The 23,680-nt window shown below is 40.6% G+C and overlaps 1 protein-coding gene, 1 long non-coding RNA gene and 1 pseudogene across 6 annotated transcripts in view; 2 read left to right on the forward strand and 1 right to left on the reverse strand.

Moving 5' to 3' along the window:
- The window catches only part of LOC138689559 (uncharacterized), a 217,290-nt gene that overhangs the window by 46,660 nt on the left and 146,950 nt on the right, over positions 1-23,680 (forward strand). The gene's annotated exons all lie outside the window — the stretch shown is intronic.
- Positions 5,054-9,370, reverse strand: LOC138689558 (kinesin-like protein KIF11-A; annotated as a pseudogene).
- The window catches only part of KLHL32 (kelch like family member 32), a 122,600-nt gene continuing 108,386 nt past the window's right edge, over positions 9,467-23,680 (forward strand). The window contains exon 1 of one of the 4 annotated variants that reach the window (XM_069804906.1): positions 9,467-9,883. The gene's annotated coding sequence lies outside the window, so the exon portion shown is untranslated. The remainder of the gene's footprint in view (positions 9,884-23,680) is intronic. The other 3 variants (XR_011328430.1, XR_011328429.1, XM_069804903.1) reach the window with 3 other exon arrangements.

Genomic DNA, 23,680 nt, shown 5'->3' on the forward strand with positions numbered 1-23,680 from the left:
AACTGCTGCTTAATATTTCATTCTTTTTTTAAATTTTTTTTTTTTAGATACCCCTTGTTTAAGATGGTGAGTAAGCAGCATAGCATTTATGTCATCCTCAGGTACAATCATAATCCAGAAAGCGGCTGAGGGGTTTCAAGACTTTGGTATCTAAGGTAGGGATGTTATGTCTCCTAATTTGTCATTGAAGTGAGGAGGACTTCTAACTGATGTGCTAAGGATCTTCCTCTTACTGACTATATGAAGTGTCTACATTAAACTGACTGAACAATCTCTCATATCCTAGCTTTGGGGACTAAAACTGCCTTCCATGGTGCCTAGTGTACACCATGCATCAGAAATGCCAGATTCTTCTATCTTATATCCAGGTGACTGTTCTTCATCATTCCATTACCATTCACCTTTTACGTGCCAGCCTACTGAGATTTCCATATGCTCTGGTCCCTCTAAAATAAGCCCTGTTTAGGTCTTTCAGATACGGTCTTTGAGGGCATATCTAGAGCCTGAATCCTAAAAAAAGTTATTTATTCCCTCTCCTGAAGAGAAGGTCCTGAACTGGGGATCTTAAGTAAAGGAAGTGTGCTAGCTCCAAAAAAGGGAAGTATTTCCTATAAGCTCTTGCAGTCGGTGTTTTCTGTTGGAAAACTCCAGGCTGATGTTATGCAACCTACATGAGCAGTGGAAGGACTCTGTCTCCAAAAGCTTGTCCATTCTTCTTGACTATGTTAGACTAGCTGATACAAGACACTACTTTTCCATATGTCACTATTCGTTGACTTAAAGATAACTCATTAGGAGTGCTCTAATTTTGAGGTTTAAGTGTCATGTGTCCAAAATGAGCTCAACAGACTTAATCTGAACTCCAGATAAATGTTAACTGTCAATCTGTGGATCCATCAAATATTCCATTCAAGGTTTGGTTTGTTGTTGTTGTGTGTGGGTTTTTTGTCATAGCATCTCTTTGAGTGATGAAAAGAGATACATTGTGTTCTGGACTACTGTACCTGTTAAAAATCCTTGAATTACAGAAGTTCAGCTCCAAATACATACATACATAACTATTCCCACACATACTGGATGGAGTAACATTTAGTATACCTAAATCTTATCTCAAAATAAGGCAAGTCTTGTGCCATGTGGAGTAAGTAGTCTGTCTGGTATTTGGTGTATAGAGCACTGTTTCTTGTCTTTCATCATAATCCAAATGGCAGAAAGTATTACAGTCCACCATGCATGCAGCCTAACCAGTCCAACAAATTTTTGAGGAAGCAAGCATGGACCCTTCAGAGAACTGTGTCTGAATTTCTCATTTGTGGGGCAACTATGCAAAGATGTGCTAAAGTGGCTTTTGCAGTATTCAGATACTTGCATAGCTAGGTAATGTCAAGAATGGAAAAAGAGAAAACAATGTACTGGCAAACTTGGACTAAAGGATATATATTACAACCAGCATGTTCCTTATCCCTACTGGCATTTTCATGACATCCAAAATAAGCTAATTCACATACATGTGGAACTTGCATTCACCTTCTATCACAACTTAGTTGATTGATAAAAGATTACATCCTGTTAGAAGAACAGGTTTTTGTTAGGAAACTAGCTACTCCAGATTTCTACTGTTCCTTAACTGAAGAGTTAAGCATTGGAAAGTCAACCTGTGAGGGTTCAGTCACACTGTGTTAGGTGAATCTTTGGTCTGACCTAGTACAGCCATGCTTCTGCCACCAGTATGATTATGGAAGTTCTTCTTCCACTGATTTAACAGCACCAGTCATGCACATGAAAATAGCAGGGTTTCAGAAACTAAGGTTTCCATATTGCACAAGTACCACTGTGAGTGGACTCATCTATTCAGTGACCAAGTTAACTAGAATATCTTCTGTTTCCAGTGCACAAAAGCTGGCAAGGTGCAGGGGTCTCAGTTCAGACACTGAGGTGCTGGAATAAGCTGAGACCTTGTATCCCTGGTATCTACAGAACATCATTATTTTGGGAACCTACTTAGCTCTTCCTGGCACAGTTTATGCATTCATGCTCTGACAACATGAAGCCATACAGGACTTTCAATAATGCTCTAAACCCCACAAAGAACTGTTAGAACACACACTGAGAAGGCTGAAAGACTGGTAGCATTTGCAGAAACAACATAAAGCTTAGTAAAGCCAAAACTGTAAATGCAGGGTGCAGCAGCCTACAATAACTGATGTCTGCAAGTCCTTTTGCATGGCAAAAGATTGGAACTCCTTGATCAGTTATGGAATCAACTATTCTCAAGGTGATGCCTGGAAAGTGAGTAGTCCCAGGTTGAGGATGACTAAGGACAATGTGCTACACATGCTTCTATTTTTGTCACATGCTGTGTTTCTAATGTGTACCTGTTAGCTCTTCTTATTCTGCTTATCTTCAGATGTTGTTCTAACTTACAGGTCTTTATCATTAAAGAATTAAAAATATTTTTTTTTAACTCTGTTAGGAAGGAATTTCTGTGCGTAGTTATTTTGTTCTTAATGAACCTTCTAGACTGTGGCAAATTTTCTGCTGAATTAGATATTCAGTTTCAGGTCATTTGGATGCCATTTCAGGCTCCAGAGCTTGCCTGCAGTAAGGGCCTTTGTGTAGCTACTGCTTCTCTCCTCATAAGAGGGGACCAGCAGCAAGTGGCTCAAACAAAACTTTATGTTACTCATCAGCCAGGCTTTTGAAGGCAGCACAGTGAGGTCAGCTCTGCCAGCTTTAATCGTGGAATGGATGATAGAAGGTCCTTACGTTCTGCAGACAGACTAAGCTCAGTATGTTACTTATACGAGCTCTCTCTCAGTTTCTAACTCCTGCATCCTCCCTCTTATTCTTATCAGGTAGAGGATTGGTTGTCTAATTGTCCCAGAATTAAAAGTGCAGTAAACATTGTCGTTCTTTCAGATCTTCACTATCTCCATGCTACTTTCCATTGTAAGGACCTGAATGTAAGAAAAAGCTGAAGGAAGAGTAATCTGAAGAGGCTGTGGTTCCTTAAGTACACTGGTTTTGAAAACAAAGGCATGCAAAGTGCTCTACAATGAGGTCTATGCTTTTTTAGCGGAGTGATGGTGCCAAGGCTGGCACCAGGCTCAATAAAGCATTATATATACAAGCTCACCTATCACAGTGGAAAAAGAACTGCAGGAGTGCATGGTCTCCCCCTCTTCCTGACCATTTTCCCCAAGGCTCTACCCCTGCTCTTCCTTTGCCAGCCATACTGTGATCCCTTTCCTCTGGTCATGGAACTTCTCATACATCGGAGCCTCCGGCCCCTCTTGCAGCAGCCATATGCTAAATGGAGCAACTACATTTTCAGAGTACTGGCAGTAAAATATGCTTGCTTGATGTTAGAAATACACCTCCTACTTCACAGAAATAAAAGCTGTGGATTGTCATATCTAATGTGCCAGACTATTTTGATTCCAAGAGCTCCAAAGTGGAGAATGATTCTGTTTAAAGCAGCCTCAGGCTGAGCCATGCTTGACTGTTCTTTGGGAGTAGGGGGGATCTAGAAAAGGGAGATGGAGGAATAAAAGAATTGTTAACTTCCAGTGGCCAGCAATTTACCTGCCAACAGTACCATACCGGTTGCTTAGAGAACTGTTCTGTTAGTTTCTTGTCTAACCTCCACTTCGTTTTTTCCTTTCTGTAAATGTTAAGGGCTGCATCCAGAGCTGTATTCAGAACAACATGCATAGCAGAGGAAGCATTGCAAGGTTCAAAACAGGACCTTACACACCCTGCTACCTGTCAGGAAGCTTCCTTCCTCCTGTAGGGAATGTCACCTCATCTGACTAAACCTGTTCCAAAAGAAAGAACCAGGTCAAAGCAGTAACCTAGACAACTCCGATGTTACAGCTAACACTACTATTTATATATCTACTACAGAGAAGGGAATAGTTACTCCCTTACCTGTTTTAATTTTCTTTTGCCCACTGGGCTTCTTTTAAGCAGGTGCTGTCATGCAGTTAGTGTTTGTCAGCTCCACCAATAAGCAGAAAACCTGAGGCACTTATGGGTTTTCTTCTAGCTCCAGTTGCAAGGTTAGAGAATCGGATTGCAGATATTATTTTCTCTTCCTTTTTTTAATGTTGGACCTTTATTCTGTTTGTTTGCTTTAGATGCTTGTGGTGTTGCCATGTAATCTGGAAAATGCTCAGCTGAGCGAACTGCCCAGAACTTAGTGTAGTGTTTGATATTTTTATGGTTTTAATCAAAATTGTGGTGCTTAGTATACTTGCAAGTGTAACTAGGATTTGTCTGTGTTTATCTGGCTAATTTTCAGAATGTTGAGATAACATGCACCAGTACAGCAGGCTGACATTCAGCTTTGCAAATCAGGAAGAGCACTGTAAGAGGAAAGGATGGTTAAGTACGGATGAGTTGTAAAGAGCCCCTGAGAACAGAAGGTTTATAGAATCATTGATTGCACACAACCAGAGATCACTATAACTTGTGGTTATGTGGGAAACTCACCATAAATCACTGCAAGATTCAGAATCTTGCAAATCCATGCTGGGATCTGAACTGAAGAAGTTTTCAGTGTGGATAGCCGAGTGATACATGATCCTGACATAGTAGTGACTGGTTATCATTTTAGATGTTATCCAAAAACTAGAAGGAAAAAACACTTCCCAGTGTGGCTGGAACCACTAGGCACTGTAGTATTCATAGAGGTTCCAGTGATAGGAATTTTGAATTTACTTTTCCTTTATGGTGTCAGAGGGAGTAACATAAAATTCTGTATCTATGTTTGAAAACAGTCTCAGTTTTAAGTTCAACCCAGCTGTACCCTGAGGCTGAAACATGGCCATGTTTTGGCAGCAGGGAAGACTGCCATATGTTGCAGTGATAAATTACACTGATGCCAATCTCTAAAGTCAGACTTATAAAAAATAGCTAAGGTAGTATATTTGTAGCAATATAAGCTTTTATTTTTATATATATATATATATAAGAGCCTGACAAGTCTATATTTAAGGATAATTTTTCTGTCTCTTTAAGTCACGCACTTTGTAAATGCTGCAAGCCACAATTCACTATTGTTCTTGAGAGAAGTTGTATATAATACATAAATCCATTGCATCACCCCATCACACAGAATTGTTTGCTGTCTAGCTTCCAGCTTCCAATAGCCATAGGACAATCCCATTCTTTGAGTAAGTTCTTACTTATTGACTGGCTTTTAGTGAGCACATACTGGAAATCGATAAGAAGATTCTTTTTTTAGCAGTCATTCAGTCAGATCTCTAAATGAGAGCACGGATGTGGAGACCCTGAACGTGGCTGGCAGCAACATGACCTACTCTTCCTTTTTTTAAGGTCAGTACAGGGTGTTGGTTTGTAGCTCTCATGGGTGACTTCCAATGCTTTTAAAATCCCCAATTAGTTTTAGTGCCAGCAGTTGAACACAAAAGATTATGTGTATTCTTAATATGCATATAATAAAATCTATTGTAGGATCTATTCGTACAATGTGTTAGTTCCAAACCACATCTACTGCAACTTAATGCAGAACAAAATATCTAATACAAAATACTGATCTCAGTCATAAACCTTCTGTTTTCTGTTGTAAACACTGAAGCTGCTGTTTCTCACTGCTGAAGAACGACTGCTACTGATCCATGAAGGTGACTGAGCAGTTTTAAATTCTCTGCATTTACCAGTATCCTGAGACTGGTAAGATTGCTAAGAAGCTGTTGAGAACAGACAATGGATCCCAGCAGCATCTTCTTGTTTTCACTATTTATGTCCTTGAGCTCTTGAAAGAAATTATCCAGAGATGTAATAAATTTGTTCTGAAGCAGAAGTTTTACTGCTGACTAGGTCCATAGTTTCCAGGTAAACATTTTCTTGCCCAGCAGTGATGGTGGTCTTCAAACTTCCATTTTTTGACAGTATACCAGCTAAGTTCTTCTGTATCTCCTGTGCCAACAAGCCCAGCTGGCTTTGCAGTGAGAACACTAATTCATCTGCGATCTTTGTATGTACAAACTTTGCCACTTCCACTTCTTCTCTTAAATTCTTACAGTGTTTTGCAGCTGAGAAAAAACACTGGCTGTTTATTCCTGTAATTTTTTCAGAGTGAGACAGAGATCTCCTAAGAAGATACTAATTTATTTTTATGGCCCTCCACCTCATCAGCCACAGCAGAAAATTTCCTTGTGTTATTCTGAAACTGACAGTTTAATTCCAGGACAACTTCCACCATTGGTGTCAAGGTATTTAATGCTCTTCCTAACCCACATATATGCTCCTCAGTCAACCTCAACAGCCCAGCTTTACTAGGAAATGGCAAAGTCATATTCTGCAATATTTTTTCAGACATACAAGAAAGTTCAGTGGTCAGCAATTTTTTAACAGAGGCAAAAGACACTGATACAACTAATGCAAATACATTAGCTGCTGAACAACTGTTAGATAGGAAGCCACCTATAAAATATGCATAAGATGTCAACATCTGTTGCTGCTTCAGACTGTTCTCACTAACAGAATCTTGTATTTTATTGAACAGAACATTCATTTCTCCTGCAAATGTATTTGGACGACAGCATTGTATTGATCAACAGCTTTCTTATGATCCCGTTTTGCATAGATACACCTTTTGTATTAACAGTATTAACCAAAGGGCTAGCTGTGCCATGAAGTTTTTCTTTGGTGTTTTCCAAAACTGAAACCACATATTCTTTCTCAGCCAGAGGAACCTTGGTTTCTTGCAGATCTGTCTGTGCTGCTTTCAGTTCTTCTTCCTTGAGTTGGAGATCTGTTTTCATTATTAAGGTTTGCTTTTATTAATTGTGAATGGTTTAGTGATTGTTTTTGCTTCCATGGCGCTGATTACGTCAATATACTCTGCAACTTGTTCTTCCTGAACTGTCAGCTTTCCTTTAAGGGCTTCATGAATTTTCAGTGAAAATATAGATTCCATTTTACTCTTGTGCAGCAGTGAGGTCTCCTTTCAGATGCTCAATCTCTTCAGTATCTTCCTTAATAATAGCTCCTTTTGGCAGCTGCTGGTTAACTTCAGGCTTCATTATGTTCTTTGCTCTGTGAACATACTCCAGTGTACTCAATGTTTCCTCAGGATTTATAGATGTGGGAGAAACTGTGGCAATTATTGATGTTCCTTGCTGTTCTCCAAGAGACTCCTGAAGATTCTCTGTGTCTCCTTCTACAAGAGCCGTAATAACTCTTTCACCAGTCAGAACAGACTACTTGGTATTTCCAGCTTCACAAGCTCTTTTATCAACTGCCCCAAACCAAAGTGTTTTCACTTCCTGCAAGATCAACCAATTTTATCTTCCTAGTTCTAACAAACTCTTGTCCATTTGTTCTAGTTTCTTTCATATGGATGGTAACTGAAGACAGAGTAGTATCAACTGGAATATGCATTCATGTAAGTAGCTGCAGTAGTTCTTTTTGCTGCACCTCTTCCCAAGATTTGGTAGGCTTCATTTTTGTTCTGTACAGGTATTTCTTCCAAGCCTTTCACACTTAAACCTGTCTTGTTTATGGGATCATCAAACATCTGCAGTCCTTCTCCAGCACTGGGAATAGGATTCGGAAGATCGAAAAGCTCTTCGTTACAGATTTCCAGAAGAAAGAATTTTACAAAAAAATTCAGTATCAATCTCTGTGAGTTTTTCTAATATTCGATACAATGTATTGTATGTGGTAGCAAATTGTCTTCCCAAGCATGTTCTTCACTGGGGCTCCCCTTAAATTGTGAAGGTCTTTCCAGTACCAGTTTGGTCATAAATGATCACTATACAGTTGTACACCTAATAACTTCATCCAAAATGCGACAACACTCTGGTACATATCAGTAGTCCATGACTCCTCCAGTGCAGATTCTAACTTCTTTTCTTGCTTGATCACGGTCTACAAAACCATAGGCCCTTGATTTACATCCTGAGGCATTAAAAGGCCTGCACCACACCACCACCTGGATGTTCTTGCCCTTCCCATTCTTTGTGTAGCCACTTCCCTGGAAATGCAAGGAAGCCATGCTGGGTCTGAGAGCCAATCTGCCAGGGAAAGAGGCAAAGCACTGACTGTCCCATAATACTTTTGCAGCCCCTCGAGCTCCAGCCAACTGCCTGCTGCTCACATTCTGCTCACCTCAGCCACCGGCACTGTGCCTCCTGCAACTCTGCACTCCAGTTCCTGCCAAGTTTCTAGTTACAGTGGCTCAGAAGTGTCTCGAGTATAGGGAGACTCTGCTCCTCACTTACCTTGTCATGTCCACACTGTGCAGTGCAGCAAGGTGTGGACATGTTTAAGCTAACACTGATCAAAATAGCGCTGGAATAAAAGGTAGCATAGCCACAACAGTTTTGTGTTGCACATGAATTAACTGGCCCTGACAGGAAGCGGTCGCCCTGTCTTTATGCCTGTTTTGAAACAGAAATGGGCCTCTGCCTAGTACTGCACTGCATCAGCAGCAACCTGCTTGAAGCTTGACTTGGAGAAGCTCTGCATTACTACACAAAAGGCACCATATACAGCATCTGGTGCTGTGCACTCTCTGAACTGACTTTCTAGTTTTTACTGTCTGCTCTGCAAATGAGGAATCGTGGTATTTCTAGATGCCTTTCATAGACACCTTACAGCAGGTGTCAGCAGGCTTAACTAAAGACCCACACTCTGAAAAAATGTTTTAGGGAGTTGTCATCTGAAAAATGCTTTAATTCCTCTGATGTGACACGTATGTAAAATTTAATACGGAGGTATATTGGAGATGGAGGCAGAGATTTTTGGGATCTACTGTTTTTGTATTAACTGTACAGATCAGAAAACAGGAACTGACTCCTCAGAAAATCCACTAGCAAGATGTGGACTCTGCTCAAAACCAGAGCTGTTCCATGCAATTCCCAAAATAGTATTTCCTCCTATGTATTAGGGCACTGTCCAGTCTTGCTAAATGATACGAGTGGCTCACCGATGATTAGATTTCTTTTTGTAATACTCCTGAACAGTCTTCACAATCACGGGATCAGTTGGAGGGTGGGGGAAGAAAAGCTCCCACCACCTCGCAGTTCCGTGAGGCGAGGCTGAAAGAAAAGCCCCGTTACTGAGCCTCACTGCAAAGCCGGGTACTGTGGCCCGGCAAAGACGGCATCTGGAAAAACACACGACTGCAGCATGCCTGTGTGCAGCAGTTTTATCGCAGAGAGGTGTCCCTCGCCACTCTCGCGATCAGGTTTTTAAAAGGCCACATCAAAATCCTTAATAAGATAATGAAGCACACTGATGCTTCAACATCCTCGGATGTGGCACTCGGGCCCTGGCCGTGCGGCGGGCCTGCCCTTCCGCAGACCTCTCCCTTCCCAGCCGTATTTCTCGCCCCCAAATCCTCCCTCCCAACTCCCCCCGGCCGACCACCCTCCCGAGCCCGCCGTCGCTAAGGCGATCCCGCCTCCCAGGTGCTCTGCCCACAAACTTATCGCTACTTCAAGGGCTTGGCCAGGCCTTCTCCCCCCCAGCCCTCCCGCAGGGCCGCGGCCCCGGCGGGAGAGACCCGGCCTGTGCCGCTGCCGGCCGCCGCCGCCGCCTCCTCCTCCCGGGGGGCCCCGCGGACGCCGGCGGCCCCGCAACGCCTCGGGAGTGACCGAGAACCGGCGTCGGGGTCCCGCGGCCCGACCCGGCCCAGGCCAGGCCCGGCCCCTCCTCCGGCAGGTGCGGCCCTGCCGCGCCGGGTCGCCGCTGCGCACTGGGCGGGGCGGGGAAGCTCCTCCCGCTCAGGCACCGGAGCCGCACAACCGGGACGGCGGCTCTGCGGCGCGGGAGCTCCTTCCCCGCTGCCGTCCGAGCGCGACGGAGGGGCGGCGCCGCCGCCGTGCGCGGTCCCGGCACCTGCCGTGAGGTGAGCTGCGCGGCCGGGCCTGAGGCGGTGCTTCGCCGCCGCCGTTACCTAACCGGGGCGGCGGGGCGAGGCGAGGGGGGGGCGGCCGGCGGCCGCCCCCCCCTCGCCTCGCCCCGCCGCCCCGGAGGTGGGGTGTCCTCGTTGCCAGGGAGACGGTTCAAACGGCAGCTCCGACCGTTGGGGCGTCCCTGGGTGACGGCCGGCGCCCGCCCGCCTCAGCGGTCCCGCCGGCCTTCGGCTCAGTGTAACTCCGGCGGGGGCGGGGGGTAAGGAATGGAACGACGACGAAGCGGAGCCCAGGGCGGGCTCCGGGACGCGGTGAGTCCCGCCGCCTCCGGGGATGTGCTCCAGGTGCTCGGTTTGTGGTGGTTTCTTAAAAGGCGGCTCTGCTGCCTCGAAACGGGCGGGGAAATGCGTCTCGTTACTTGGTAGGAGCGGTTGTCTTCGTGTATCCGGACTTGAAGCTACTCCTTCGAGTGACAAAAACGAGCTTTTGCCCCTCTCTAGCGTTTAAATGTGCGAGAGCTCCCGGCTGGAAGGGAGCTGGGCACCTTGATTGCTGGGAGGTTAAGTCTGCAGCCCTAGGAATTTAGAAGGTACTGCTCCGGTGGTTAAATCCCTAGCTCAGAGCGGAGCAAGGTTTGGTTCTCAGCACTAAATTTCCTATTTGGTCAATCTGGAGCAATTCTACCAAAAATTCACGGGTTCCTGCGATGCTGCAGGTCGCAGATGACTCGCTGTGGTGAGTCTCCCGGGGCGTCGATGGAGGGTGAGTTCAGCCTGCGGAGCGAAGCCGGCTTGTCTGCTCATCTCTGGCAGAGTCCGACTGGCAGTTGATAGACACAACTGTCACGCAAGCGCTGGGAAGCCGTACGCTTGGCACCGTGCGCTACTATAAAATGTGAAGGAAAAGGAGCTACAGTTTAAAACTTAGTGTGGTGAGATAAACTGCAGACGTTGGTCTTAGCAACTAGTGAATACATTTTTTAAAGCTTGTTATAAATTTGTCTGGTTTTGTAGGGGTAGGAGGATATCTTACGAACGTTTCAGAAGCAAGTTGGGGTTAGTCATATTTGCGTAAATGTTAGTGGCAGCATTCGTTCAGTCATGAAAAGATCTGGAGTAGACCCAGAGGCCACAGTCCTGTTAACTGTAGTGCATAGGGTAAAGAATTCCTGTAGCCTTGCCAATTCCTGTTGATTCTGGGAGCTGCCTGCATGAAGCAGTTGGCAGGGGTAAGGCCTCTGAGGGGTGCTCAACAATTGTTCAGAGTTTTTATGCGAAAACCAAGTTTACTGTTTAACTAGGTCCTACAGAAATCCTGTGATGCGCTGAACAAATAATGTAGTTACCACAGATGCTCAAAAATCTGCTGATATATAGCTACTCAGTCAGATCTCTTTGTTTTGTTCAAGTTTACAAATGATTACAGAGAAATTTTTTTTCTTAACTTTGAAAGTATTCCAGAAAAGCTCCTTTCATCTTTTATGTGCTTTTCAGATTGTGAATAATTTGATGGTATCTGTAAAGCACTTTGCAGTTATTATGTATGAGGTACTAGGCTAGGTATGGGTGCTCTGAGAAACTGTTGGGGAATAATAAACTCTTGCTTTAGTAGGACACTAAAAATAATGCAGTCATACCACTTAACGCCTCTTAAGCATAAGATCTTTTTTTAGGTGCTTACAGTGCTTATAAAAAATATCATTGTGTTTTCTTATGCATGTTACTTCCTGTATAAGCATGCAGGGAGCTAATGTGCATTTGGGCAGCTATTGAGTTGGCAGATGTGGGGAAAATAGTAATTCTAATATTTAAAGGGGACAAGAAGTCACCTCAGGGTTTCTTCAAAAATGATTCAGTTAGATTTGCAGGTATATCTTGCATTCTATTCCAAGTGAGAGCAAGTGCTTTTAGGGAAGGGAATTTTAATATGGAAATTGCGGTGTTTATTTAACGCTTTATAGATCAGCGTGTTATATGAACCACACAGAATATGAGATTAAGCATTGTCTTTACTGTTAGAAAACCATGTGAGATTCTAAAACTAAGGATGATTATGCAGAAACTAAATTTCTGGAGATATTTTTTTGAAAGCAAGCTGGGAAGTGACTGAACTTCAAATTGGCCCTGAATGGATAGTGTAGAATCTTGCCTCGGACAGCAAACTCAGGATTCCCTGGGATCTTCTAGTTGAGCTATCTCCTCTGTAAGAAGGACATGAACAGCTGTGTTTGAGATGGCAATTCCATATAAAAAGTCTGTGTATTGCTAAACATATAAGTGAATTTGGCTGAGGATGTGAATTTGAACACACAGAGAAATTCAAGTAACATCAGGGAAGATGGTTTTGTAATGGTACCCCGTCCGTCCCCCTGCCCCCCGATCATTCCCTTTGTATTAAGGGGAGCAATAAATTTGCAGTTTACAGTAAGGAGATGTATAGTTGAAACATTGGCAGCAGATGGAAATTTAGGCTTGCATGGGGCTTTTCTTCGGTGGGTACTTGCAAAGTAATGTGAGTGGGATTTGACCAGAGAAAAATGCAGTGTTCATTAAAAAAAAGGCGTTTTTTTGTTATCTCCATTTTTGATTCAGAATGTGTTGCTTCTGCCTGAAAAATCAGAAATTGATATAATGTAGCTTCTGAAACTGATGATCAGCTTCTATAATACAGCAAAAAGGAACGTATTCAATATGAAATTCATGCCACTGCTGTGGTGTTTTTGATCGACTCTGCTGACTAGAATATGATTGACTTAATGGCCAAGAAAGACAGTAATTTAATGCCATGCGAGTATGGGGAAGTGATGATTATAAATTGGGCTAGAAATGGGAATTGGATTAAGTGAAAAATCAAATTAATTTAAACACTTGGGTGAGAACAGTTGACAGTGTTATCAGGAGAAACTAGCTAAACATAAATATAATCCACTATAATTATGCTCACCTACAGTAACTGCATAGTTGTCTCATTTTAATTTTTTAGCGTAAAGAAATTATCCTTCATATTTGTCATCCATCTAGGACTTTCACATGGTACTTGCCAGTGTGTTCTGTGCTCCAGGGACTTCAATTACCCCCGAACTGATTGCGGAGGGAGGGAAATCTTGTGTTTGAATTTTTGTATCTCACTTCTTTGGAGATAGTTAGAGGACCAGTGCCAAAAGCTGAAAATTACAGAGGTTTTCCTAACATATAATTAAATTTTTAGAAACCTGATTTTAAATTTTTTTATTTATTCTCCACAAATATTACTTGTTGTAATATAACCAACCACCACTATCACCCCAGTTTCTTGAATTATCTGGCAACTACACTTAGTAGTGAAAGACATAGGATCGTTGACATAGCATTTTCTAAGTTTTCACTTCTTTGTGTTCTGACTTAGATGTCCTTTTGACCACTTAGGAGGTAAAATGAGGTCTGATGTTGCTTCTGTCATTCTATGTGCTTACCCATTTGCAAGAATATGTGCTTGTAGATGGGATGCTTTTATTTTACAGGCTTTTATTAACTTGATTTCAGAGGAATTTTTGAAATTTTACTATCAAATTCCTATTACTGAAAATTAGTAAAGAGCAGATACTTTTCATAGTGTTTTGTAAACAATTTTTTAATTTATGTATTTTTTAAATTGTTGGTTCATGGGTGGGATTTGCCTCTGATTGAAGTTTCTCACTGTTTAAAGCCCAAAATTCAATTTGAGAAGAAACATGCTTAGAAGAGAATTTTTTAGAGGCATTCCTGCTGAGTGTGTGAAGAAATTCCAGGGAGCAGAGGCAACTCTGGGAGGTAGTTTCAAGAGAAGAAAATGAAGCAATGATGTTGGAGTTTGGCAGTTTAAACTGGGAGACCAGGAGAGCTTTGAAACTCCTGGTTCTGGGTATTCCCATGTGGACTAGCCATCCTGATTCTGAACCTGCTCTGACCTTTATAGAAGGGGAAATGTCTAATGTAGGCCAGAAAGGAGGTGCAGTGTGTTCTGGGCAGGTGCTAGTCTGTGTCCTGGGCCATAGTCTTGGAGATTTCCAGCCTGCATGGAGGAACTTTGCGCAATTGACTGCTGAGTAACCTGGCCAAGAGTGGGATTGGAAAAATATTTTGTCAAAGTTTTATCAGATTTGTATTTTAGTTGCACTTTTAACTATGGGAAAACTTGGATAGCTAGGATTTGACACTGAAGTCCCTTAACAGACTTTCTGTGGACCGGCAATGTTTGGCTTCCTTTCTTGAGAAGTTTTGCACACACAGAATAGCTGAATTAGAATACATTTTGTGCTTCACGCTGTCAGTGGACAGCTAAGTCACTCAAAGAGCAGATGCCCTGTGGGAACTGGGGTAGTACTGATGGGTCTTTATATACCTACGTACATTGTCAACTCTTCAAAATATGTCTCTCCATTGGCTTGAGAAATGAAAAGTGTCATTTCAAAAAATGACATTCCAGTAGTGAATGCCATGCAAATTCCATTCACACTCCTGCCAGTTTGAAGCTATTGACTTTGATATCAGCAGTCGGAGATTTCTCTGTGATGAGAAAACAACAAAATGTGTGAACAGTTCCGAGCAAAATAAATTGGAGCCTTCAGAACATCAGTAATACTTGAGAATGTATGATTTTTCTCTAAGTTAGGTGACTACTCTGAACAATTATGTAAATTGAGAATGTGTTCTGCCAAAATTTCTGTAGCAATATGCTGCAGCAATTTAGAAGAACTTTAATTGTAGAGAATGAGCTTTATAGGGGGATAAATATTGTAAATATTTTGATTCATCAGTACTTAAAGGTTATGGTTGTTCTGAAGAGTGTCTTTTTCTGCAACCATCTGTCTTTATTTTTCCTGACAAGAATGATATGTATAGTGGTGGTTTTTGACAGTATAGAAGATGTGATGTTCCAACCTAATTTACTGTTGTGTTTTTCCTGAATGCTGTGATTACTTTGGATGTATCTTAAAAATTTGTATTTTTTCCCCTGGTAGTCTAAACTTTAACATCTTCAATTTTTCTAACCCCTTGTGCCTCCAGAATAACCTTTCCTTCTATGCTTCAGTAAGAATATGCTTGAAAAAAATCCTCAGCATCATTAGTTTGGATAATAGAGGACTTTTGTTTTGAAGGTATCGTATCTAAAAGTGAGTGAGGTCAATTTCTGTAGTGTTGATAAATCTTAATTCTGTCCTGTATGTTTTTTTTTTTTTTTAAAGAAAATGAATGGTTAAATGAAAACAACATTGCTTAGATTAGTAACAAATAAGTGGACGTGAGCAAGCTTATGGCCTTATTATGTCTGAAACGTTTTCCATCAGGTTTCACTTCAGGTTAAATAAAGTAAAAGGGCTACTGCCTTTTATAAGCTAAATTGGGACTCTACCTGGCTTATCAAGACAGAACAGATAAAAACCTGTGGTTGAAGAAATGTCATCAGGATATGTGGAATGTATTCTTTCCAGGTTTATTTTTGAAATTCTCTAAAACTGCTATTAACATTTTTTTCCAACAGCTACATTTATAAGAAGAGAGTGGCTTTGCATAATATTTTTCCCTGGTCTAATACAGATTTTTAAATGATGTCTTTAAAGCAGTAATAGACCATCAAAAGGTTCCCCCTTTGAGGGGATATATCTTTTGTGTTTTTTCTCTTTTCTGTGTTATACTTAGTTTTGAAAGCCCCCTTTCAGTCAGTGACCTTTATTTTAGTTGCATAAAACAAAGAAAGAACTGAGGTGATGTTTTCAGAACAGAACTAGGACTTTGACTTAAGCAAACTGTGGCGATCAAAATAGAGATCTCAAGAGCTAAAGGCTGAACTGAAGCGTGGAACTTCTTTAATGGGGAGAACAGTACCTGTTTTATGGGTTTGGTATATTCCTTAGCTGAACTTCCTTTTTTTTTTTCTTTTCTTTTTTTCTTCTTCTCCTTTAGTAGAAAGCTCAGGCAAACAAATACGAAGGGAACAGAAGTCCTTTCTGGCAGGGTCTTAGTGCATCAGGACTGCGGAGTGCACTGGAGGGTATGCCATACACTTGCTGCGCTGAGCTTCTCATCCTCAGTGAGGTTCCATTAAAATACACTCTGCATCTCTTGCTATCTGTGATGACTTTTGCATACAAATGCAACTGCTGTATTGCTTGTTGGGAAAGCGCATAGGAAATTGCATGGTGCAATACCAATACGAAATCTCATGCATTTACTTTTCATGTATGTGCTCCATCCTTCAGAGTCGCAGAATTGCAAAAACATGAGTTGCTGAAATGTAAATAAGAGGACTGGATGTGCTTTGCTTGCTTACTTAGGGAGGATAACTATGAATGGAGGTGGAACAGAAGTAGGAATTCAGCTTTACAGAGAGCAGGTGAAACTCCAAAGTGTTTCTGCAGCCAGGGCTGGCCACATAATAACTGGGCCCTCAAGTATATACTCAGTTTGAAGCATGGCATTTGATTTTTTTTTTTATTATTATTTTTAATTTTTTTAGGATTGCTCAGTTTCTTTAAGACCCTTTTAATCGGGTCCATCATGTTAGACTCTATATGGAGTCAGATTCCATGCTTTAGATATTTGGATGCAAATGACAGAAGAGATTTACTGAAGATGAGAACAAGTCATGCACAAAACTAGTGTAGTTTATACTTCTTGCAGCTGTTCACATTTCCACAGTATTACAAACCTGGCATAGTACAACTACCTTAAAGGGAGGAAAGCTGCTAGACAGGGCATTTGAATTTGCTGTCTTTACTAATTAGAAGTAACTCTTGCACTATGGATTTGCATTGATTTTTAGTGGTGTTGCTGGATAAGTGAAGAGAATTAAGGCTCTAATAACTAAGTCTTGTAAATTGTAATATGTGGCAGTTTAAGACATAAATACCTTCAGGTTTGCACCTCTTTTTGGTTATGTAGCAGAACTGGTGGAGTAAAGCATGTGCCTGCATCTTGGCTGCTTGTCATGTCAGTTTGACTGGATGTCAGTTTGGGTTTGTACCGTAATGCCAATGGGATGGTGGCAACACAAGTGTTCCCTGTGCTCTGGGGCAATAATTTGTGGCAGAGCATGGGGCGTACAGGGGAAGGGGAGTGGAAGTGTCTTCAGTGGTGTAGATTGCTTCAGTGAGTTCCATGTTATGTTTTTATATTTTGTTCTGTCACTGGTCTGTGTACTGTGAATATTGAAAATTGATGTTGGAAACCCAAGGAATGAATTTTCATAGGCTGCTGCTTTAGTTTCTGATTTACTTATTCTTTGGCCCAGGTAGTGAGAGAGATTACTATGTGATTACCAAGTAGCCCATAGCAAACCAGACCAAGCCATGAATACTTAAAAGGAGGAGAAAAAAAAAAAGTGGTAGTATAGCTATGGTGATCTAAAGATATGCAAGAGGTGAAGGGTGGGGTTTTGTTGTTTTATTTTTTTCTGAGTCTGTTGATATAGTCTGTGGGAGGGAGGGAAAAAAGGACAACTTCCAAACAAAGTGTTTCTTTTGCTTAGACCTGAAGAGGGCACAGAAGTCTAAACACTTGTCTGTTTCTTTTCTAATTCTATTTCCGATCCTAATTAAAGATCAAAGATTAAAAGTTGTTTAAGATCATCTTTTTAAGTGTTTTGCCTTGAAACACAGGCTTTTCTCCAACTAAGGAAAAGTTGTGTCCCAGACTAAGGAGAGTGGGAAAGGTTGAAGAAAAACTTGAGCTGTAAATTCAGAACCTTTTCTTTGAAGGAAAAATAATAAATAAAGCCCCTCAATCTGTTCTTAGTTAAGATTATTTTCTATCTGTTTATCTGTATGATACACATGTTCGAAAACTGTCAGAAGAAACAGACTATCAGAACATTCAATCTAATGGATTTATGGTCCCTTATGCACCTTGTCTGGATCGATGGCTGACAACTGAGTTGAACTTGTGGACCAGTCTCTCCTTGCCTTTCTATCATGGTTTGATACAAGATGTTCTGCAGCAATACTGGCTTGAGGTACTCATAAAACCACTGCCCTCCTGCTGCAGTTTATTGGTCTTGTGTTTTGGAGGCATCACTGTTTGTGGAAACGTACTGTGGACTGGATCACCAGGAGGCCTCTTAAAGCTTTAAGGAAAAAAAAACAACCCAAAACCCCCAACAAAAACCTGCTAGAAATTAAAAAGGAACCCCACAGAAGTCTCTATACAGTTTTTAAGCCAGGTCAGGCAAGAGAAGGAAGTACAGAAGCCAGTGTTGCTGTTGAACTTGTACCCATTCTATCTTGAAAGAAGAGCAACCAGTTAATTTGCCCTGTAATGAATATATATGCAGGTTAGAGAAAGACATGTTGATTCTAAGTGCTTAGTTTGCTGTCATATACTAGGGGGGAAAAGGTGTTAAATTAGTGTTTTTATTTACCAGATTCTTGCACTGAATTGTAGTAAACAAATGTTTTTACTCCAGCTTGCCATAAATGAACAGAAGGGTGTTTGGAAATCCTGACCAGCTTTTGTGTAGGAGAGAGCAATCATAACAAACTGGTTCTGTGAGAAACTGAAAACAAATCAAAGATGAACTGTTATTCATGGTTTACAAAAGCAAAAGAGATTGTGCACAAAAGCAGCAAGTTATTTTCAAATACTGAAAACCATTGTTTGCAAATCTGGGACAAATTTCAGTAACATTTCATGTTCTCCTGTTTTCAGTCTTTATAAGATCTCAGGAAGCCAAAAGGAATGATTTTAACCAACTCTGGCCTCAGAAAAGGGTGAAAATCTTCTCCAACTACTGCATTCAGTACTGCTAGAAGTCTTTTGAATCTCCCAAAGGTGTTTCCAAGAACATTTCCTACCTGTTGCAGTTTGCAAAAAGACAAAAAAGAAATATAATGTTTTACAGAAGGGATGAAACCTTTCATATAAACTCATCATTAGGACAGACAAGTTGACTGTGCTGTGTAGAGGTACCCACTTAGCTCTGATCAAAGTAGCAAAGCCTGTAGGAGCAGTATTGCTAGTACAGTGTTTTGTGTGGGTAACACACTGAGGAACTACTTGGATGTCTCTGCAAGCCTTTGCATTGGGCTGTGTTGAATGAGGTGAGGTGGTGATCCTTTAGAAATTGCAGATTGGTAAATTCCAGTCCAGATTCAGAAATTTTATTCTCTGTCTGTGAGAAATGGACTTCAAAGACCACACTTGAGTATTTCCCCAATTTACCATTACATAAGCCCCAGCAGTATTGCTGCATTGGATTTTGAGTAATGTCTGAGAAGGTTTGTATTGCCAGTAGCGCTTACTGAAGAAATGTCATAAATACTTAAGATCAAATAGCTTTTAGTTCTAGTTAAGTCTGTAGTTTGTGCTCTTTTTCTTCTTGGAAGTGGGTGTGAAGAGCCTTTGTTTGGTTATCTCAGAATCAGTATAAATGCAGAGGTAGAAGCCTGCATTTGTTTTTTGGATGTAACCAAGAGTTGCATGAGAGCATGCTGCAAAGCTAGTCATAGTGGTGATGCAACAGCTTCAGTCGGCTCACTGACTGGCAACACTGTCAGATCTAAGAGTTAAAGTGATGCAAGGTAGAGAGAGATCTTTCAAACTTATTTTTGCATCATTTATTTATTTATTTATTAGAGAACAAGTGTCTCCTGATTAGGTAGGGGTGACTGTAGTGTTGCCAGGTAAATGAATGAACCTGGCCAAAGCTAGAAGTCAATGCTTTGGTTATAGTGACTCAAGTCATCTGGATGCAGTCCTGCACTTCTTGGCTGCATTCAGTTTGCTACTGTCCAAAGATGGAAAAGAAGCAGTGAGTCTGTGCTTAGAGTGCTGGATCATGTACGATACAACTGCTCAGTTCATTGGCAAGGTGAGGAGCACCCTGCAAATCCTCTGATTCAAATCCAGTTTTTTGTGTGTGCCATTTGGTAAAGAGAGAAATCAAATGCCATTTAATTATCCTCTTAGTCCTTGGATCTATCTGCAGTATCCTTAGGCTTCGTCATAGGAGGGCATGGGTGGGCACTTCAGGCCGTCTTTATGCCAGTCAGCACCTTTTGGGCCAGTGTGTCTCTGTTCCCAGCTCAAGACATTGATGAATAGCTTCTATTTGTTATATCATTCAATGGCTTTTAATTTTAGCGTTGTCAGCCTCAAGCATTCAAGCACTGAAAGTCAGTTCCCAGATGTCGGTAATTAAATTCAGATGCTTTCTGTTAGAATTCATAAGTCTGGTATTAGATTATATTTTCAAGCTTCTCCCAGTAGTCTTCAGACCTATAAACTTTATTCTTTGTTTGAAATGAAAGCTTCAGGTGCAGTTTTATTCCAGAGATACATTTGGTGACAGGGAAGGAAACCACCATGGCTGCTTTATTTTGGCTTTTCCTTACCTTAAAATGTGTTTATTCTCTGATCAGTGCTTACCTTTGATTGCAACAAAACTTTTCTCTAGCAGTAGAGTCTGGGTTACCATTTTCCTTCCTAAATCAGTCTGTGTCAAATACTGATTTAGAAGGTCGGTTGCTTTTAGTGGTGATGTTGTCCCATTGATTCTTCTAGAGATGTACTAGCACTGATATATTTAAATTTAATTATTTGCTGTAGACCAAATGTAGAGGCAACATAGGTAGCTTCCATGTGGGTTAGAGGCTGGGAATCTAAACTAATGAAAAAGTAATTGGAGTAAAAGAAAATTTTAGTGTTGTGATACAGTGTAGAAGTCAGAATAATATAGTAAAATACAGTAATTCAGACTCTTCCCAAGCAAGTTAACTGTATTAAAGCTTATAAAGTGTCTAGCATAAAATCATATTGTTTTGTTGGGCATATTGAGTTTAATTTGGTCATCATTCCTTTATGAAGTGGATTGTCCCTTTTATGTCAGCAGACATTGCCTTCTCTTGTTTAAAAGTTCATAGCAGCTGGAATCAAATGCTTTACACTCAGAGAAGAGTGATTATTAAGAAGGTAATCTCTGATCATGCTGATAAAACACATTAAAAATTGCTGCTAAATAATTAAAAATACTGATGTGAGATCTTGTAGATAAAGTGCACAGTTAAGGCAATTAACGGCATAAGATCTAGTCAAATGAGTTGTTTGATGTAAATTATTTTCCACTACCAAGAAACCCCCAAACCAGCCAACATCTAAATGAAAAAAAATCTGTGTAATGCAAGTCTGCTAACTCTATGCTCTATACTGCTAAAAAGGTTGTGGGTCTTTCAAATTTAGTCAGAGCTTTGACTTAGGATTTCAATAACATTTTTAGGGATAAAGGAACTGTTTTGTCCTTAAATGTGTCCATGGAGAAAAAATTTGGGGGAAGAAATCTCTTCAGGCTGCTCCTGTAGAGTTTTGGTGGTACCATATCCAGGAAAATCTTCACAGTTTTCTGGGATATGATAATAACAGTAATAGGCCACTGTTGTCCTGTTTGTAATTCATGGTTTCCTTGTGTTTTTAATTCCTTCTCTGCCTGGCAGTATGGTTTTGATAGAGGTCTCCATTATGGCCTCTAGGAGTCCCATCTTGAAGCATACCCACAGGAAGATGCAAGCGCTGGCTTAGTTGGTTTTACGTTGGACACCATTGATTTGGTGCTGAGTGGAGTGCATCTTCTCCAGGGACTGCACCTATCCCCACTTTGCCCAGCTGTGGCTTTTCTGTTGCCTGACTACTGTTTCCTATTCTTCCCATCCAATCTCAATGGCCTGTTCCATGCTGAAATCCTAGGTATCAGGAAGAAGTTTAGTATGTTGCCTCCCACTGTGTAAGGAGCTCCATTCCTTTTGTTGCAAGATTATTAAAATATGAGCGGTTGATTGTTTAAAGATCTAAGTTCTTCTTTCCTCAGTAGTGGGAATGCTTTACACTTATGTACCCTTGGAGAACTGCTTGCTGGTAGCTAGGCATTTCATAATTTTCCTAGCTGCATCTGTAGGAATGGTCTAGCATTAATATTTCACTATTTTTTTCAAATATGCAGCAGCATTTCTACTAGCAAGCTATGAAACATTGCAATAAAAAGATTCACAGAAATGTAGGCTGTTAAACTATGAATTTAATCTAATTCTCATTGAAGACATTGACCAAATTAATTAGTTTGCAAATAGCAAGATTTGACCTGAAATAAATAGTAGGATATGATGTGTTTTGTAGAATTTAATGGATACACAGATTTTTTTAATTTGGAATACTCAATATTTGCTGTGGCTTTCCCAGTCATCATACTTAGCAGAATTCTCTTCTGAGAAGGCTTCTTAGTGTGGCTTAATTCTGAAATATTCTAATTTGTTCCCTTTACTTTTGACTTGTGGAAGCATTGTATTTAAAAGCAAAAATTTTTGTGATTGTTGGGCATTTATGCAAGGTGCTTTTATTGGTTTGGAGTTCTTTTGAGTGATGAACATCTGTCAGAAAACTTCTTGAAAATGCCCTTACCAAAATTTAAGTTACATAAATTCTTTTGCGTTTTGTCAGGAGTCATTCAGGGCTCAACTTACTCACTGAAATGTGGATGTCTATTGCTATTTGACACCCTGATCCCGAAGAGACTGGATGTCCTGTGTGTCCTATCTCTCATCTCCCCAGGGAGATGTCTTAGTTACTATAGGGGGTCTGAAATGACAGTAAACTTCTGTATATTATCAACTGAATTTAAGTCTTAATTGAGCTTAATTGGAAAAAAATAAAAATCAGTGTATGCATGTATTGCTTACAAAGTATTATTTTTGTTTATCAAGTGAAATAATGATCAAACTTCATATAAACGGCAGTTGCACCAGAATTGCTACTGAGTTTTCCTATCCTTAAAAAATACTTTTGACAAAATAAGTTTTTTAGTGTTACAGTATGTTTGCTTTGGATTGGTATTAATTCTAGCCAGGAGTTCAAAGGGTTCTTTAGGGTGTTCCAATAAATGGAAAGACTGCAATTCATAAATGTGCTGCACCAGGACACTTGGAGAGGTGTAGAGGCATGTGCATTTGCTATGGTTTTGATAGAATTTCCCTTTTTTGTCCCTTCTGTTTCCTTTTAAGAGATAAAATCTCTTCAAGAGGATTGGAATGTGGAATAAATACAACATATGGGGCTAATACGGTCTTGCATGCATACAGTATATTCATAGTCTTCTCAGCTGTACCATAGAGAATCACATAAAGCACAGAACTGTCTAGGTTGGAAAGGACCTCTCAAGATCATTTAGTCAATCCCCCCTATTCAAGCAGGGTCTGCTAGAGCAGGTTGTCCAGGACTCTGTCCAGAGGTGTTTTGAATATCTCCAAGAATGGAAGCTCCACAACCTCTCTGGGTAATCTGGTTGGGTGTTTAACCATCCTCAGGGTAAAAAGTATTTTCTTGTGTTCAGATGGTATTTCATGTGTGTTAATTTATGCCCACTAAGTTATAGAAGAAGTAATATTTTAACTTGAATTATGAGTAGCTATTTGTAGCATTTAGTGATTTTTAACAAGATAATTATTGCCTTTATATTTTTTTTAATTTATATGTTATTTTAGAAATGAGTGCTCCTAGAGCCTTTTAAATGATACGCTTTTTTTATATCATCATCTATACAGATGTTATCTTGGCAAAAGCTGAGCTCGAGTTGTGTACAAGGAATTATGCTTGGCACTGTTTAGCTTTCTCAATTGTAGTGGGCTTCTAGTGATTGGCATGCAATTCACAAACTTCACTTAGGTATTTAGGACTGTCTCCACAAATCCTCTTATGTTTGGTTTTAGGAGTGGTATTCACAAACCCTAGAGACTTGCTGAGCTTCCCAGTTTAATGTCTGGGTAGTAATAGATGCCTAAGAACAAAGATACTTAA

Source organism: Haliaeetus albicilla, chromosome 17, assembly GCF_947461875.1.
Source record: "Haliaeetus albicilla chromosome 17, bHalAlb1.1, whole genome shotgun sequence".
In the NCBI taxonomy this organism is placed as follows: domain Eukaryota; kingdom Metazoa; phylum Chordata; class Aves; order Accipitriformes; family Accipitridae; genus Haliaeetus; species Haliaeetus albicilla.